The following is an 18422-nucleotide window of genomic DNA, read 5'->3' on the forward strand; positions in this document are numbered from 1 at the left end:
TATGCCACTGATTCTGATTCATCATTTAGAGAGGACTCATTGGTTTTCTCTTCCTGGGCCTGCCTTTCTTTCTTTCTTTCCCTTCCTTCCTTCCTTCCTTCCTTCCTTCCTTCCTTCCTTCCTTCCTTCCTTCCTTCCTTCCTTCCTTCCTTCCTTCCTTCCTTCCTTCCTTCCTTCCTTTCTTTCTTTCTTTCTTTCTTTCTTTCTTTCTTTCTTTCTCTTTCCTTCTTTCTTTCCTTCCTTCCTCCCTCCCTCCCTCCCTCCCTCCCTCCCTCCCTCCCTCCCTTCCTTCCTTCCTTCTTTCCTTCTTCTCCTTTCTTCCCTTCCCTTCTTCTTTCTCTCTTTCTACCTTTTTTCTTTTCTTTCTTTTTCTTCTTCTTCTTCTTTTTTTTTTTAGAAAGAAGCACCTGCCTTGCCGCCTTCCCTCCTCTGCCTGTCCAAAGGTGAATGATAAGAGTCGGGCAGTGTGCACGTCTTCCCAGAAGAAAACATGAGGCTCAGATGTGACTCAGTGTCCCCGGTGAGTGAGTGCCTTATAAATGTTGGATATTAACTGCACCGAAAAGCCTTCTTGGGCTGTCCTCACTGTCTTCTTCTTGGCTTTGGATTCCTGAGCTGTAAAATAATGCTGTGCGTGGAGCTCCTGGCCGAGGACCGCGTGCTTCCCCGATAGCTCCAGGATGGTGCAGAGTGCTGACAGCCACGCCCTGGAGCTTGCACTTGCCAGTGCTTCATGAGTAAGGAATTATGAGACTTGCACAGCCCTGACAGCTCCTTAGGGATCACATAGCTCAGTAGGTGAGCCCAGCAGTTTCTGGGTGGGGGAGGGTGCTGAGTGAGCCACCAGTGGAGAGGCGCTGGACGAGATCCGCTGACCACAGAAGAGGAGAGGGAGGTTCTGAGTGACCCACAGCACACTCCACACCCTTGGAAGATGGGGAAGCCTTCCTAGCCCCCCACTGAGCCCTGGAAGCAGCCAGTGGAACGTTCTGGGTTTGACACCCGAGTCATTTTTCACCCTGATCCTGCCCTCTCCTTGGCAGCTCTCAGAACTGACTCCTGAGGGAAGGCAAGTGTTTAAACTGACTGTCTCCAAAGTTCTCACTCTTAGGAGAATGCAGGTGGAGTTATCTATGATTCTCCCTGTGGGTCAGATGAGTCCTCAAACTGCTTGCCTCATGGTGATAAAGTGACTGTCAGCACCTTCCAGGCCACATGCATCCTCGTTCATATCTAGGAGGGAGATGGCTCCACATCGCCCAGACATAGAACAAAGCCCCAAAAGGAGAGGACTTGATGGTTTTCCATTCTTTGCTTTCCTGGTTTCTTAAGTCCTGGAGGTAGAGGGTTAAAGTCAGAATAGACAAGTAATTCGTTGTCCAGATCAGGCCTTTTCCAGGTGATGGGATGGGTGGTGTACGTGAGAATGGCACTGGGATGGCAGGGGCAGCTGATCACCTTGGCCCTTGTGGGGGACCCAGGAGAGCCGAGTCAAGGTCCAGCTCTGCCACTGAACTTTCTGGGGCTCAGTTTCCTCCTCTGTCAAATGGTGTCATTTGATTGTGATACTTTTTGTCTCTAATAAATGTCAGCTGCTTGACAGAATGCATCTCATTTTGAGGGGAAATGTCCACTGCATTTATTTTAAAATATCTCCTGGAAAAGGGGGACCTTCTTAGCAGAATTTACCATTTAAGGAGCCAAGTGGTATTGCCAGCAGCAGGCACTGGTGACATCTGTCCTCACAGCTGGCCGGGGTTTGAGAGTGAAGCATGGGAATTCTGTCTCCTCTCCCCCTGCTGCCTTGAGCAGATAAGGAATTTCTCAGGCTCTCGTTCCCATAAATCTTCCCACTTACGACTCGAATGCAACCTCCCCCTCCCTGCCCACCCTATCAAGCAAAACAAACCTAACAAAACTGCAAATGATCTAAGACCAAAATAGACCTTTCTGAATTTTGACCTTGTGGGCATCGTGGTTCATTGAACCCAGCTTCATCTTCCCAGCATGCGTGGTCTTTCGGTTTCACCCTCTTCTGTGCCCATGACTGACGTGTCTCCTTTGTCCTAATGCTGCCAGCCCTTCCTCCTTGAAGTGTCTCTGGCCTCCCCTTCCTTGGCCTCCGTGGGGCCTTCCTCAGCCGATCACTCACTGTGCCTGCCTCCCGGCCGATGGCTCTGATTCTCAATGGCTTCTGCATAGTGAGTGCTGCCAGGCAATCTTCCTGGAATATCTCCTTCACCACATTTCTCCTTCTGCCTGAGAATCTATAACGAGCACGGAAGGTCTCAGGATGTTGGGACACGCTGGGTTGTTCTGATGGGCCTTTGAGGGGCTCCTGTCCAGTGGCCCTGGAATGTCTGTGTGGGAGGACTTGGTGTGGCAATCTGGTTGGAAGGGGGGGGTTACTTTTATAGAAAGCACCCCATCTTTACTTCCTGCATCATCATAAAGCCATGAAAAGAGTAAAAGTTTCCAAAGCTGATTTTATTAGAGTGCTTTACAGTCCAGCTACAGAACATCCACATCCAACTACTGTCAACAGGGGCTTCGTCAGCTCCCACAGCTAAAACGTACCAAGGAGGGGCAGGCATCTGGGTTGATTTTCTCCAAAGCTCTCGATCCTATGAGGCTGCAGGTCGAGTTATCTGTGATGCTCTCTGCGGGTCAGGTGACTTCTCAGCCTGCTTCCCTCATGGTGATAAAGTGGCTGCCAGCACTTCCTGGACCACGTGCGTCCTTGTTCACAGGCAAAAGGAGGGAGACATCTGCCCTTACAGCCGGCCGGGATTTGAGAGTGAACCTTCCCCTAAACATAGAACAAAGCCCCAAGTTCCCTCTGAAAGGATTCATTTAGGTTTTCCGTCCATCCTTGAAACCACATCTACAATAAGAGAAGTCATTGCAGGTCCCGGGGTGCCCTCAGGGGTGTCAGCACCTACCCCACAGGCCATTGCTGAGTGACTGTGGGTCGGCGGGGGGGGGAGGGGGGCGCATCATCACAATGTAAGATGGAGAAACCACATCACAGGGAGCAGCGTTAAGGGATGGCCAGACGGAGGGGTAGGTGGAGACTTTGTACGCGTTGGGTGCACACACCCCAGCTCCTGCCCAGCCCCACAGGCTGTTAGCCAGGCATGAAAGTGCTGGCCCAGGGCTGAGCACAGGCTCATGTCTGTAATTCTAGCACTTTGGGGGGCCAAGGTGGATGGATTGCTTGAGCCTAGGAGTTCGAGACCAGCCTGAGCAACACAGTGAGACCATGATTCTACAAAAAATAAAAAATTAGCTAGGTGTGATAGTGCATGCTTATAGTCCCAGCTACTTGGGAGGCTGAGGTGGCAGGATTGCTTGAGCCAAGGAGGTCGAGGCTACAGAGAACTGGGATCACACCACTGCACTCCAGCTTGGGCAACAGAGCTCTCAATTTATGCCATCATGGCTCTCTGCATTGACTCTGTCGCCAAAATAAAATAAAATAATAAAAAAATAAAGTTCTGGCCCAGAAAAAGGAGTGGGTTTGAGAAACAGTTGGGGGGGCGGGAAGGAGCTTTCCTGAAAGAGACACCTTTTCTTTGAAAAAGGAGAAACAGTGGCTCTGGAAGGACCCCCTCTGGAGTCAGACGAGTCCAAACATGCTTTCGAGGACACATCAAGTGTAGGCAGAACAAAGGAAGGGGTGCTGGTGTGGGGCCCCCACCACGTCCTGGGGTCCCCCGGTCGATGGCATCTTGTCCCTGCCCTTCAGGATGGAGTGGGTTTCCTTCTGGCGCACAGCTCTGTCTCCCTGGGTGCCTGCTGCCTTTCTGAAAGTCCTCTTTTGTGTATGCATCAGCCCCGGATTGATGTGGCCAGAGAGTACATGGACACCTGCGTGCCTCAGTTTCCTCACGGAAGAAGCAGTGATGCGTTCACAGGAAACCACGTTAAGAAGCTTCTAGATACAAGCCTCACCCTTGAGGACAAAATTGACTTTCCTCAGGACCGAAAAGTCCTGGGGATTTTGGTTTCTTTATGGCTGGGAGTCAGGAAAGACCCTTCCTGCCCAGTGGTGAGGACACGTGGCCTCTCCTTCTCTGCTTCCTCGGGGCAGGAAATGGCAGGCGGCACCTCGCTTTACTCCATGTCCAGCCTATGTTGGAAATACCCCTTCCTATGTTGGAAAACTTGTAGAATCAATCCGGGGAAGAAAAGGTGCTGTGGTTCCAATTGCAACGACATCCTCTGTTCACTGCTGCCCGGGCCCTGTGGCACTAGGTAAGCTGCTGGGGTGGACGGCGGGAATGGCTGTATTTTGGGAGGCTCCCATGCACGTTGTGTGACCATGGGGTGGGGCACACAGTGGCCCCTCGGGGGCATGTGGTTTGGTGGACCCCAAGGTCACAGCAGTGAGACCCACTGAGCCAGTGGTGGTAGTGAGGTTCCAGGAGCCTGGCTTTTCAATGCAGGAAGACGTGTTGCTGAGGGTCACCTGAAGCTGGAATTGGACCAACCCAGGAAGAATAAATGAGACTCTCGCAGAACCAGAAGGACCTTAGTGACTCCTCTGAGTTTATAGAGAGAGAGACAGGGAGGCCCAGGGAGGGGAGAGAATTTACCCACAAAACAAAGCACTAGAAAGGGTTGGAATTTGACTTGAACTCTTGAACCTATTATCTTCTCATCTCCAGTCCTGGGCTTGTGATTGCACATACATCATGTAAATGGAGAAACTTAATGTTTTCAAGAATTTATGGCTCAAATAACATACACTGTTAACTATTTTAAGTCCTAAAAAACAAAAGAAAAACAGGTCAGGCAACCTCGTCACTTCTTGGTTCTTGGTTTTCACATCTCAACAGGGTTCTTACCAGTCGGGGTGGTCTGGAGTCAGAAAGGCCCCAGGGTCTCCCCAGATTTTAGGATTCTGAGGCCTAACTCACAGGTCTCTGGTTTGGAGTGCCTTCGTATGGATGGGGGTCTCCTTCAAGTCACTTAATGCTTTCACAAAATGTGAAAAAAATTAGTGGGGCATGGTGGGGTACACCTGTGGTCCCAGCTACACTCAAGGTTGAGGTGGGAGGATAGCTTGAATCCGGGAGGTTGAGGCTGTGGTGAGCTATGATAGCACCACTGCACTGCAGCCTGGGCAACAGAGCGAGACCCTGTCAAAACACACACACACACACACACACACACACACACACACACACACACCAACCAAACAGAAAAAGCAAGAAAATGTGACCACATGTGAGAGAGGAGAAGGAGCTGCATGAGGATGTCAACATGCCGGCGAGGTCTTTCAGAGGTGTTTTGGTCTTCAGGGCTTACCCTGGGGAAATTACGTGCATAGAACGGACATTAAGAGAACAGAGAGGGTCTTTGGAGCGTCAGCCCCCCGAGGTCCATGCTGGCTCCTTGATCATGATTTTGGTTTTGTTTTGAAAGCAGGAACCCGGTCTTCCCATTCCACTGCTAGGTCTGCCTTATGTAACTGCGTGGGCTTGTTTTGAAGCTGGATTTAATTTTAGGTGAAGTTATACATATTTAGACTTACTAGGCCTCATGAGGAGTGAAACTCAGTCTGGCTGGTGCTTGCTCTGGGAATTAACCTGGTGTTTTCATCCGAGTTCTGGAAATCAACTGCTGCAGGAGTATGTCTTGGATCCCACAGTGGTGGGGTCCCACCCAACCCGGACACTGTGCAGAGCTGGCCCCGAGCCTGCACCCCCTCCTTCATTTTCCTGCACTCGCTGTGTACTCAAGAGTGCGTTTGAACCCAAGTCTGACTGCAGAGGAGGTCCTTCTAGAGCTACCATTTCTCCTCTTCCAAAAAAAGGTGACTCTTTTCGGGAAAGTCCCTTCCCCACCCCAACTATTTCTCAAACCTACTCCTTTTGCTGGGCCAGAGCTTTATTTATTTATTTATTTATTTATTTATTTATTTTGGAGTCAATGCAGGGAGCCATGATCACACCACTGCCCTCCACCTCTGTTGCCCAAGCTGGAGTGCAGTGCTGCGAGCTCAGCTCTCTGTAGCCTTGACCTTCCAGGCAGCGATCCTCCCACCTCAGCCTCCCAAGTAACTGGGACTACAGGTCTGCACCACCACACCTGGCTGATCCCTTGTGCCTCAGTTTCCACCTCACCTTTCAGGCCTTTCTAGAAAAAAGTCCTGCAATGAAGCTTGTGGAGATCCTTGAAGATGAGACCAGTGGAGCCTGGTCTAACCCCAGGACGGGTGGTGAGGCCGGGCAGGGAGTGCGTGCAGGCTGCTCTTGCTGTTTTCCATGCAGCACCAAGGATGCCTGCCCAGGATCCTCCCCTGGCTAATGACATTGAACCTGCATCATGCATCTGCACCGCCTCCTGGGGTCTGAGGACTGTGGTGCGCAGCCTCCTTCTGGGACTGAAGTTGGAGGAGCGAGAAGGGAGGACTCCTTCCTCTTTGTGAAGTCCAAGGACAGGCTCCTTCTGACTGGAGAACGGAAACATCACTATTGCTTATGAGAGGATGGGAAGGGAACCATCCCCCGCAGAAGACAAATCAGCCTTGGCGTCTCCAGGAAGCTCGGCGTCTGGAGAGTGGTTGGCTACGCTGGTGTCTCCCCTCTCTCTAATTTTTCCTCGACTACACTTACAGAAAAGTGCGCACACTGTGAGTGTTCAGCCAGTTGAAGTTTTATAAGTGGAGCCTACTGTGAAGCCGTGCCCTGGTGGCACCCCAGACCCTCTCCCTGCCCCTACCCCGGGTGGCTGCTGTCTGGCTCCCAGCAGCAAGGCTGGCTCTGCCTGTCCTTGGACTTCATACACTGGCAGTGGACAGTGTGTGCCCTTTTGCGTCCGGCTCTTTTGCTCAGTGGTGTTTGTTCTAACTCTTTGGAGGGATCTAAAACCCAAGCAGTGTTACCAGTGTGTGGGTCCCACAGGCAACTTCCTAGTAGGATGTCAGGAAAAGAAAGGGGATGAACTCAGAGACAACTTCCACCAGAGAGACCAATGTTGTCTCCAGAGCTGGTCCCCACAATGTGGTGCAGAGCTCTGACCACTTGTCCCCAGCGTGCAGGCTGCGCAGAGCTGGGGGAAGTCCTCCTGTCCTGGTGGCCCCGGAAGCCAATGGAAGAGGCGTGACTTCTGAGGGCCCCCAGCACTCTGTCACATTTGTGCACACTTTCCTGGTGCTAGGAACTCAGTGTTGATGTCTCCCCCAGATTCCCATGTTGAAATCCTCACCCACGTGAAGATGGTGTTAGGAGGTGGGACCTTTGGAAGGTGATGAGGTCATGAGAGTGGAGCCCCAACAAATGGGATTAGTGCCCTCATGAAAGAGACATGAGAGAGATAATCTCTCTCCTCCACCCGAGGACACAGCGGGAAGCCTGCCCATCTGCAACCAGGAAGCCAGCTTGCAGCAGAACCTGATGGTGCGGGCACCTGGATCTCAGAACTGCCAGCCTGCAGAACTCAGAGGAGAGACATGTCTGTTTTTTATAGATCACCCAGTCAGCGGTTCTTGTTATAGCAGCCTGAACTGACTAAGATACTTGGGAAGGTTTGTTCCATTTTGGTTTTGGTTCTTGTGTTGTTTTAACCTAACCAAATTCTTGACCCAGTTTTCTAGAAAAGAGAAGCCATGTCTTCTGAGGCGCCAGTCTTCAACAGGGAAGGCCTCCAGTGGTCTCAGAGTCTGCTGTTTGCTACGTTGGGGAAAGCTCCTGTGCTTCTTAAAACACTTCTAAGGCAACTTATAGATCATGAAAGCCATGAAATCATTGTTTTTAAATTGTTTCTCACACCATTAATTCAGGAGGGAGATCTTCACCTTTCATCTGATTTTGTGCACCAGGAAAAAATTAGGAATTGAAGTCAAGTTAGGCAGGGATCTCGGAGTGCTTTTGGGAGTGTAAGGGCTGGCCACACCAACAGATAAGATGGAGCTTTTTAAAACAAATTATTTATTTATTTATTGAGACGGAGTCTCGCTCTGTCGCCCAGGCTGGAGTGCAGTGGCCGGATCTCAGCTCACTGCAAGCTCCGCCTCCCAGGTTCCCGCCATTCTCCTGCCTCAACCTCCCGAGTAGCTGGGACTGCAGGCGCCCGCCACCTCGTCCGGCTAGTTTTTTGTATTTTTTAGTAGAGATGGGGTTTCACCGTGTTAGCCAGGATGGTCTCGATATCCTGACCTCGTGATCCGCCTGTCTCGGATCCTGTGCTGGGATTACAGGCTTGAGCCACCGCGCCCGGCCATTATTTATTTTAAAATAGAGATGAGGACTCATTAAGTTGCCTAGGCTGGTCACGAACTCCTGGCCTCAAGCAATCCTCCTGCCTCGGCCTCCCAAAGTGCTGTGATTACAGGCGTGAGATGAATCTTGTCACACTGTCGGCGTGAGTGTGCAGCAGCCACATAGCCTTGGTGACTTAGCCTTTCATGTTAGCTGCAATTAGGGTTGTGTTGTTCATGAGAGCAGCTCTGGAGAAGGGCCTTGGGTAAGGCATGAAGACTACACCGACAGGCTAAGAGCACCTGGGAGGGTGATGGACTTCCTGTGGTCCCCTCATCAGGTGGGCTTGGGAGGGTGATGGACTTCCTGTGGTCCCCTCATCAGATGGGTTACTTGCCCGCTCCGTGTCTGTGTGGAGGCTGCAGCAGGAATAGCACATTGGAGCTTAAAGCAGAGTGCTGATGTGTGCACTGCATTCTTCCAGGGCGGGCGTGGTGTTGAGAGCTCATTTGGCCAGGGTTGAATTAGCAGAATGCATTGAGAAATGGAACTCAACCCCAGTGTGATCTTCTGGGAAAAGCTGACACCAGGTAGGCCAGAAGCCCACATCAAATCCACACAGTGCCAGCTGCCGACCGCAGTCAGGGAGAGCCACATGCTCCAAATTGGGTGAAGATGGGGTCTGGAGAGGGCAGATTAGGAACAAATGAAGGGGGCTCAGGAGCTTCTGTGGCTGCTTTGAGGATTCCAGACCAGTGTCATGGGCAGGGGGTGCAAGGCCTTCATTGTGTTAGGACACAAGGTCCTGGCAAGTGAGGGCCTGGTCCCTTTCTGGCAAGTGAGGGCCTGGTCAGGGTAATGCCAGCTGCGAGGGGCTCCCCTCCAGAGTCCCAGAGCAGAACTCTGCTTCGCTAGTCTTTCCCAAGTGGGAGGATGGCTTTGCCAGCCTCAGGGCATGCACCCAGCACTAAGCGCTGTCTGGCATCTCAGCAGCTACTTGCTGAGCGTGCCGAATTGGTTGAGTCCTAATAGCCAAGGGAGGAAGCGGTCGGAGTGGGCTGGCCCTGAGTGCAGCTCACTGGTAGGGATTTATCAGGGGTGTCTATTGCTTGTTCTCCTCCAGAGCAGCATGTGGGAAACAGAGGCATTTCCGGTGTCCAGGTGATCTTGTGAAAGGGTCTTTTTTGTATTTTTTAAGAGATAGGGTCCACTCAGGCTGGAGTGCAGTGTTGTGATCATAGCTCACTGCAGCCTCCAATTTCTGGGCTCCAGTGATCCTCCCGCCTCAGCCTCCAGAATAGCTGGGACTGCAGGCTCACACCACCATGCCTGGCTAAGTTTTGTATTTTTTGTAGGGATGCAGCCTCACTATGGTGCCCAGGCTAGTCTTGAAATCCTGGCCTCAAGTGACCTTCCTGCCTCGGCCTCCCAAAGCTCTGGGATTAAATGCATGAGTCACCATGCCTGGCCCCAAAGCGTGTTAATTCCAGACCCTCCTTGCTCACTGGAAACTCCTTTTCTGATGCCTTGGGTGAGCTGTGGTCTTCATTGTGGCCTCCTTTTTTTTTTTTTTTTTTTTTTTTTTTTTTTTTAACCAGCTGCCTACATTTTCACTTATTATCTGATTTTGAGGGGACTTGGAAGTTTATAACATTTCTCTATGACTCACCCACCATCTTGGGTCTTTAAAATTCACTTCTAGCAGGGCCAAGGAAATATGGAAGACTAGACAGTTATTTTTCCAAATGTTATCACAGGAGTTGAAGAACAGAATCTTCCTCCCATCTTCCCTTCATGCTCATTCTCTCTCTCTCTCCCCCTCATTCTTCCCCAGTCTCTCTCCCACCCCTCTCTTCTCTCTTTCCCTAGGCTACACAATGATAACATACAAAATAGAAACAGAAAACTAAAATTAGATGTGTATGACCAAGGATTCTGCTTTGGGCAAAGGAAAAATAAATGATACCCACATTTCTATTTTTCCCAGGACTTGAAGAACAACCTTGGCTATTTGGGCAGTTGGCTATTCCTGGGAACATTTCAGAAATAACTCATGTTTGCTTATTATTGAGTATTTATAACAGTTTCAGAGTAGGTTTCCAATAGCCCCACGGAGGAGAGTATGGGCTCCGGGAGGGGCGGGCAGGAGGCAGGAAGGGCACCTTCACTGCTGGGTCTCGCACCCCCACCCGCTCCTTCAAATTTCTGCTTGCTGAGGCCACAACACGGGGGTGACTTCCCAAAACACAGGGCTCAGAGCTTTGTTTCTCTGCGAGCCTTCCCTGAAAGGACGTAAGATCCTAAATCGGATTACTTCTTGCATTTGATGGAGTGTGCTTCACACACACACACACACACACACACGCACAGATAGACAGGCAAACACTCTGTGCTCAGGCATGGATTAGAGGTGACGTTTCTGGAGGCATGAAAGGATGGCAGATTCCTGAGCAGTCACCCACAGACCTGCGCGCCCAGGAATGCCGCCGGCTCCAGGGCGCTGACATCACCCGGTCCTCTGGGCCCTGGGAGAAGCGATCTGACCCCAGGTCTCAGGACAGTTATTTTTCGCCAGCAGACCCATGCTGCGGCATTCTCACGGTGTGCTCCAGGGAGCCAGGCTTTCAGGGAGGGCTCCTCTGGCCTTTTGAGCTCCCAGTCTCTGCCTCTGCTGTGAAAGAACCAAGAGTTAGACGTGGTTAAAGGTGGAGGGGACTTGGGACCCATCTGCTCAGCATCTTCCATTGGTAGATGAAGCCAGAGGTCAAACAGCCTGCTCAAGGTCAAATAGTCAGCGACAAAGCCACTGTCCCCTTCAGCTCGCCCCTGCACTGCTCTTTGTTTATTACAGTGATCTTCAAACAAGGTGGTCTCAGGACTCGCTTTGGACTCTGAAAAACCACTGAGGCTCCCGAAGAGCTCTTGTTTATATGGCCACATCTAGCAATGTATGCTGCATTAACAATTACGGCTGAGAAACTTAAAAAATATGCATTTATTCATCTATCAGTCTATTAATAAACCCATTGCACACCAACATAAAATATTCTTATAGAAAATGATGATATTTTTTCAAAACAAAAGAATTCAGTGAAAAGAAGGGCGTCATTTTACATCTTGCAAGTCTTTTTAATGTATGGCTTAATAGAGGACGTTGAGGTTGCCCTGTCTCCTTCCTTATTCAATCAGAATTGAACTGCATGCCATGTAGCTTCTGGAAGCTTCACTCTGAGAGAATGAGAATGAAGAAGACAATTAGTTTCTTATAATTATTATGAAAGGATCTGGAACCCTTCAGGTGTTCCTCTGCGACACGTTGAGAACCACTGGCCAATCTATGTTTCTGTTGCCTCTCTGGCAGCACTCTTTTTGACTCTGGCCCACACAGTCGTTCAGCAAACATGCGTTGAGGAACTACCAGGTGTTAAGCTGGGAATTTAAAAACAAATGTCGCATATGTAAATGCTGGTCCAAAAACTCAGTTGCAAAAGAAATAGAGCACTCCTTGTTTTCCTGTAGTAAGTTGACATCTGATTGCAGGTCCAGGTGGCAGGGTGCTGGGAAATTCCAGCCAGTCCTTCCCTGGTGTTCTCCACCCGAAGACTGTGGAGTAACCTTGGGGTCTCGGGGCCCTCATTGCCTTGTGGGGCCTTTATGCTCCATGTGCATGGGGGCGACTGAGACTCTGAGGCCTGGTCTCATGGCACTCCAGCTTCCCGGGCAGGAGGTGAGGGAGGTGGGGGTCCATCTGCCCCCTTCAGAGTTCAGCTGTGTCCCTCAGAGGAGCTGAGAACATGGGCATAGTTCCCCAGGATGCATGTTCTCTCTCTCTCCCCACTCATTCTCTCTCTTGTTCTCTCTCATTCTCTTTCCCCTCATTCTGTCTTGTTCTTTCTCTCTCTCTTGTTCTCCTTCTCTCTCTTGTTCTCTCTCTCGCTCGTTCTTCTCTCTCTCTGCTCTCTCTTGCATTCTCACTCTCTCATCTCACTCTCATTCTCTCCTCTCTCTTGTTCTCTCTCTCCTCTCTCTTGTTCTCTCTCTCCCTCATTCTCTCTTCTCTCTCGTTCTCTCTCTTGTTCTGTCTCTCATTCTCTTGTTCTCTTTCTCTCTTGTTCTTCTCTCTCTCGTTCTCTCTTGTGTTCTTGCTCTCTCATCTCACTCTTATTCTCTCTCCTCTCTCTTGTTCTCTCTGTTGTTCTTTCTCTCTCATTCTCTCCCTCGTTCTGTCTCCCTCGTTCATCTCTCTCGTTCTTCTCTCTCTCGTTCTTCTCTCTCTCTCCTCCCTCCTGTCCTTCTCTCTCATCCTCTCTCTCTTGCTCTCTCTCTCATTTTCTTTCTCTCTCTCATTCTCCTCTCTCTCTCCTTCTCTCTCTCATTATCTCTTTCCCTCTGTTGTTCTTTCTACCTCTCCCTTGGCTGTTTCCTATCAGACCAGATGAATCTCTTGTTGGGGAGATCCTTCTCCCCCCCAAGCTTCTTCAAGCCCTCTCTGCCCACTCCACCTTCCACCTTCTCCCAGGGACTCAGGGTTTTAGAACCAAAAGCTAGAAAAATGTGTAGGCTGTTTCTGCCCCAGCCTGCCTCATGCCTCCCTCAGGATTAAATGAGATAATAATACATGTGCCTGGCATACACAAGGACCCACTGAAGCTGCTGTTGGTGTCCTTGCAATTTGTATTCAGAGATATTGAGGCAGAAAGGTAAACAGGGAAGAGGAAGCGGGAAAATTCAGGGAAAGGAAACCCTGCGGCACTCACATTTCAACACGGGCCATGACAGCGGCCCCTGGTCCCTGGTCTCCTGCAGCTGCTTGGGTCCCTCAGTGCTAAAGAGAGGGGTGGGGAGCATCCCCCACCAGGGGGGCATCCCCTGCTACCCTCTCCTCCTTAGCCACTTTCCTTTCTCAGGTCATGGCAAGGATTTCATTTCCAGGAAATCCACTTCTAGCTCACTCGTCAGCAGGCCATGTTGGTGGGACACAGCCTCGTGGGGTCTCAGCAGGCCCTGTTGGTGGGACGAAGCCTTGTGGGACCAGCACTCCCGCTTGGTGGAATGCAGGCCTGTGAGCTCAGCAGGCTCATTTGGTGGGACGCAGTCTCATGGGGTCTCAGCATCAGCAGAGCTTTGGAGCCTCCAGTCCCCTCCGACACTGCCCTGCTGGGGCTGCCCAGCCTCTGCTCAGAAGCCTCCAGGGATGGGCCCTTCCTTTCCATCTCCTTCCTTTCCAGCTCCTGAGTCCTCCTCTTGGTGACTCGCCTGCTGCCCCAGGCATTTTCAGGGGTTTCAGTCTCTATGTGTCCTCATCTGTCTAGGACCAGTGCCCCTGGGAGCACGTGCCTGGCTGTCTGCTGGGAGCTGCTGGGCCAGCCCTGGGTAATTTCTGTGGGACACGCAGACTGTGGCAGGCGCACCCTGTAGGTAGTCAGTAATGGCTCACAGGTGATGGGCGTGAGCTGGAGCAGCAGTGGGCAGGGGCAGCTCACCTCTTTGCAGGAGGCGGGTCAGGCGGCCACTCCGGGTGGCTGGAACCGATGGAGCAGGGCTGTCTTGACAACAGCTTGGGCCCAGGCTGCTCGTCATCGCTCCCTTTGCCCACCCGGTTGGGTCTGCTCATGCATGGCCACTGCGAACTGCACTCTGCATGTGTGTATGTGTGTGTGTATGTGTGTGTGTATGTGCATGTGCGTGTATGTATGTGTGTGTATGTGTGTATGTGTGTATGTGCGTGTGTGTATGTGTGCATTTATGTGTGTGTATGTGCGTGTGTGCAAGGTGTGTGTGTATGTGTGCGTGTATGTGTGTGCGCGTGTATGTGTGCACGTGCGTGTGTGCGTGTGTGTATGTGCATGTATGTGCATGTATGCAAGTGTGTGTGTCTGTGTGGTGGCTTGCTTTCTGTACACACAGCCGCCCAGCAGAGAGAAAGAAGAGCCCGGGATGGGAGCATCTCTTCTCTTTCCTCTGACGCTGTCAAGCCTTGTGGGTAAATTTAGAAGCCGTGGTTGGTGGACAGTTAAGATTCTGTTAGAAATGGGAAACAGCCCTTGCATGTTGCCTTTAGGCCATGATGCTCACAGCTGGATGAGCATCTTGCCTGGCTGGTGCTGCCTTTGGACTCCTTTGCGAACCAGGCTGGTGGTCTCCCGTGTGGGGATCAGACGTGGCAATGGGTCTGGCTGCACCCCACAGCTGGACCCTGAGCTCTTGTGAGTCGGGCGGTGTCACCCTTCTGTTCTCCTGGAGTGGAAAAGGGAGATGGGTGGATTTGTTGCAGAAAAGCAGGATGAGGGCAAGCCTTGAGGGCCCCAGCCTGGGTCTCCTGCACAGGCAAAGCTACTTGTGGGGGCTTGAGTGAGGAAGCCCCAGTATATTACAACTCAGGAAGAAATCCACATGGTCTGTCCTGAGCAGCCTCATGGGAGGTGAATTAGAGGTGAGTCAGATGCCTTCGGGGGAGGAAATGACTTAGGCTGAACTTCCTTCAAAGTACATCCATCCATCACTTGCAGAAAACAAAAGAGAGCAAGAGAGAAGACAGTGGGTGAAGTCTTGGTTCCAGACCCCCCTTTCTGCCAGGATTTGATGGATCTGTCAGCCAGTGAGGCCCTTCTAAGAGGGGTGGTATCTTCAGGCCAGGTCAGGCCCATCTGGGAGGCTCAGGCATTCCCTGCAGGGGTGAAGGCCGCTCTCCATGCACTTTCAGGGACCCCTGCTCCCACAGCGTAGCCACCCTGGCTCTTCTCCTGGTGAGAGTCTGCCTTGAGGGCTGAACAGTGCCACTGAGGAGCTAGAGAAGCTACAGCTTCCCATGGTAGCCTTTGTGGCCTGGAGTCCTGGTTCAGTCCTGTGCCCAGGGATTCTTGCTACTGCATGCATGCTTATCTTAGGCGGAAAGCTCAGGGAGGCTCAGGACTTCCTGTCTGAAATGTTTCGTGCAGTGCTTAGCATGGTACACCTCCCTCACTGCCCCAGTATGATGATTTCTGCGAGAATTTCTATCCTGATGATTCTATTTCCCTGCTTTATAAAGGTGCCTAGAGTCCTAGAGAACTAGAGATGGAGGGAAATTCAGATCATCTAAACCCTTCAGCCCTTCATCAAACAGAAGAGGAAACTGAGGCTCAATCTGCATGATGTTCCCAGGGTCACGGCACAAATTCATGGAAGAAGCAGGAGGAAACTCATTTCTCTAGTCTAGGTCCAATGTGTGTTTTCGAAATGTCTCCACAGGGTTAATGACTCAATTTTTCATGCGTGATTACTAGTAATAACAATCATGTTGTGTTTGTTTCTGTAGCTTTGGAAATCACTCCTTCCAGCTGAGTTTCAGGTCCCAATGGCCCACACCTGCAGGAGTGAGTTTTTGCTGAGACTGATAAGGCACTCACATTTTGTGGGACTTGAATTCTCTCTTTGCCTAGAATCTAGATTTTTTTTCCCTTCTCTGCTCTCAATGAATGCAGAATTCCATCTTGGTACAATCTGTGAACCATTCTGCAGTAAGATTGTCATCGTCTCATTCACACTAACACAAAGGGCTGTAATTGATGTGGTTCAGAGACTCACATCCAAGCAATAAAAAGGAATCCCTTATGGTGGTCTGCAGCAACGCAAATGAATCTAGTGTCTGGCTTTAATGGGAGCGGGGAAATTGCTAACAGATGATGGTAACTTTCAGCGAGAGAGAGAGAGAGAGAGAGAGCGACAGAGAGACAGAGAGAGAGAGAGCGACAGAGAGAGAGAGAGAGAGAGAGACACTCTGGCTTTCCAGCTGAAACCACTTCTGATAGCAGCTCTTCCTCCCACATGTGCCTCACAGACGTCAAGTATGTACGGGATACCCTGAGCCCAGTCCTGCTCAGGGTTTAACAGCAGGGGCCGCATGTGTGTGACGGCTGAGGTCACGCAGTCATTCATTTCAAGCTGTAGAGACATGTGGTTTTAAAAACCCCAGCGCCTCCACTGGGATTGGCGTTCGGAGAAGAAAAACAGCTCTTGAGTTCTTTTCCTGTGCAAGCCCGGGTGGGATCATGCTGCATTGCCAGCCTCTGTTAACCCTTAGGGGCTGAGCAAGTTCTTAAACCTTGTGACTTTCTCCCAGTGATTTTTGCCTGTTCGAGGAAGCTATGTGAGCCGCAGTGATTTCCCATGAGCTCACTGAAAATGCATCTGATGCGTATGCACCTGAGCTAGAAAGGACAAAGACAGCTAAGAAGCCATGTGAGGGCTCAGAAACAAACTTGTTGGGGCTTCGATAAGCCTGTTTCTGGAACCACTTTCCTCGTCTGCAAGGCAGAGGGAGGGAGGGACTCGATTATTTCTAAGTCCCTCTTGAGCTCTTACACTGTGCAAGCTCGTGAATGTATTTAATCGTGCATTGGACAATTGTTTTTAATCTATGCCCTGCCTCTCCCAAGATCAATCTTTCCCTGAGATCAGGGGCCCCGTCTGGGTGCACAGGGATATTTTTGTTTTTTGAGTCGGAGTTTTGCTCTTTTCACCCAGGCTGGAGTGCAATGGCATGATCTCGGCTCACTGCAACCTCTGCCTCCCGGGTTCCAGTGATTCTCCTCCTCAGCCTCCCAAGTACTTGAGATTACAGGCATGTACCACCACACTCGGTTAATTTTTGTAATTTTAGGAGAGATGGGGATTCACCATGTTGGCCAAGCTGGTCTTGAACTCCTGACCTCAGGTGATCCGCCCACCTTGGTCTCCCAAAATGCTGGGATTATAGGCGTGAGCCACCGCACCCAGCACATAGGGATATTTTTATATACTCTCCCGCCCCATGGGTCAACTGTTCTTGAACCAAAGAAGTTAAACAAGAGGCAGGGAGGTTATAGGAAGCTTTTAAAATATGCTCCTGTGCAGCTCTGTTTGCATCGTGTCACAGATGTGCAGTATCATAGACAAGGGTGAAACTGCACGGAGATGATTGTGTGGGGGATGAGGAGATGGTGGGTAGGGGACTTGGCTTTCTTCACACAAAGACATCCAGGCAAATGGTAAGTCCAAAAGCCATGTGACAGATAATGGCTATTGTTCCCACAGGGTGACTCTTTCTTTTCTTTTCCTTTTCTTTTCTTTTCTTTTCTTTTCTTTTCTTTTCTTTTCTTTTCTTTTCTTTTCTTTTCTTTTCTTTTCTTTTCTTCTTTCTTTCTTTCTTTCTTTCTTTCTTTCTTTCTTTCTTTCTTTCTTTCTTTCTTTCTTTCTTTTTCTTTCTTTCTTTCCTTTCTTTTCTTTCTTTTCTTTCTTTTTTTGGCAGAGTCTCACTCTGTCACCCAGGCTGGAGTGCAATGGTGCGATCTTGGCTCACTGTGACCTCCGCCTCCTGGGTTCAAAGGATTCTCCTTCCTCAGCCTCCTGAGTAGCTGGGATTACAGGTGCCCACCACCACACCCAGATAATTTTTGTGTTTTTTTTTAGTAGAGATGGGGTTTCACCATGTTGGCCAGGCTGGTCTCAAACTCCTGACCTTGTGATCCACTTGCCTCAGCCTCCCAAAGTGCTGGGACTACAGGCATGAGCCATCATGCCCGGTGACTCTTTTCAGCCCAAAGAGTCATCATTGTCACTACGCAACATGGACAGCAACAGCACTATCTAATATTAACTTTCCCTGAATTAATACCTTCATTTGACAAATTACAATTTAACAAAAATATGTTTATGCATAGAGAAAAGACTGGAAGGATGCAGTATCTCCATGGGTGAGAAAACATGTGATTTCTGTTTTCTTCTTACTCACTTGTTATTTTCTAAATTTCCTACCGAAAACGTTAATGAATTATTTAGGTAATAAGAACACAATATTAATCACGTTTAATTGGTACATAAGGAACGACAGAGCTTGGCAGGTTCTTGCAGGGGCTTTCTGCCATCCCCAGCTGAGACACCAGTGGGGCTCAGAAGCTGACCTCCAATGACGGCTGGTGATGACGGGGACACAGCCAGCTCCCTTCTCCCTCTCCGCTGTGATCCGGGCAATTCCATGTACTCCTATTCCTAAACCAAGAACACTCTTGATTTCTGCCATTAATACCAGCTCCTGACAGGATCGTGTTGCTCCCTCCTTCAAATCTTTCAGACTTCCTTGCACTGTGGCCCTGAAGGGCCCTCCCCTCCTTTCATGGCACTGAGCTTCCAAAGAGCATGGTGGACACCAGGCCATACTCTTTCTCGTGCTGTCCTCTTAATATTTCAGGTCCATTT

The 18422-nt window shown here is 50.3% G+C and overlaps 1 long non-coding RNA gene across 1 annotated transcript; it reads left to right on the forward strand.

The window, feature by feature from the left end:
- The first annotated feature begins 14698 nt into the window (after positions 1 to 14698).
- On the forward strand, positions 14699 to 15822 carry LOC104664837. The gene is made up of 2 exons (XR_748324.2): positions 14699 to 14805; positions 15238 to 15822. It is a non-coding gene; the product is annotated as an uncharacterized LOC104664837 (long non-coding RNA).
- The last annotated feature ends 2600 nt before the right edge of the window (positions 15823 to 18422 follow it).

Source organism: Rhinopithecus roxellana, chromosome 11 (genome assembly GCF_007565055.1).
Source record: "Rhinopithecus roxellana isolate Shanxi Qingling chromosome 11, ASM756505v1, whole genome shotgun sequence".
Classification (NCBI taxonomy): Eukaryota; Metazoa; Chordata; class Mammalia; order Primates; family Cercopithecidae; genus Rhinopithecus; species Rhinopithecus roxellana.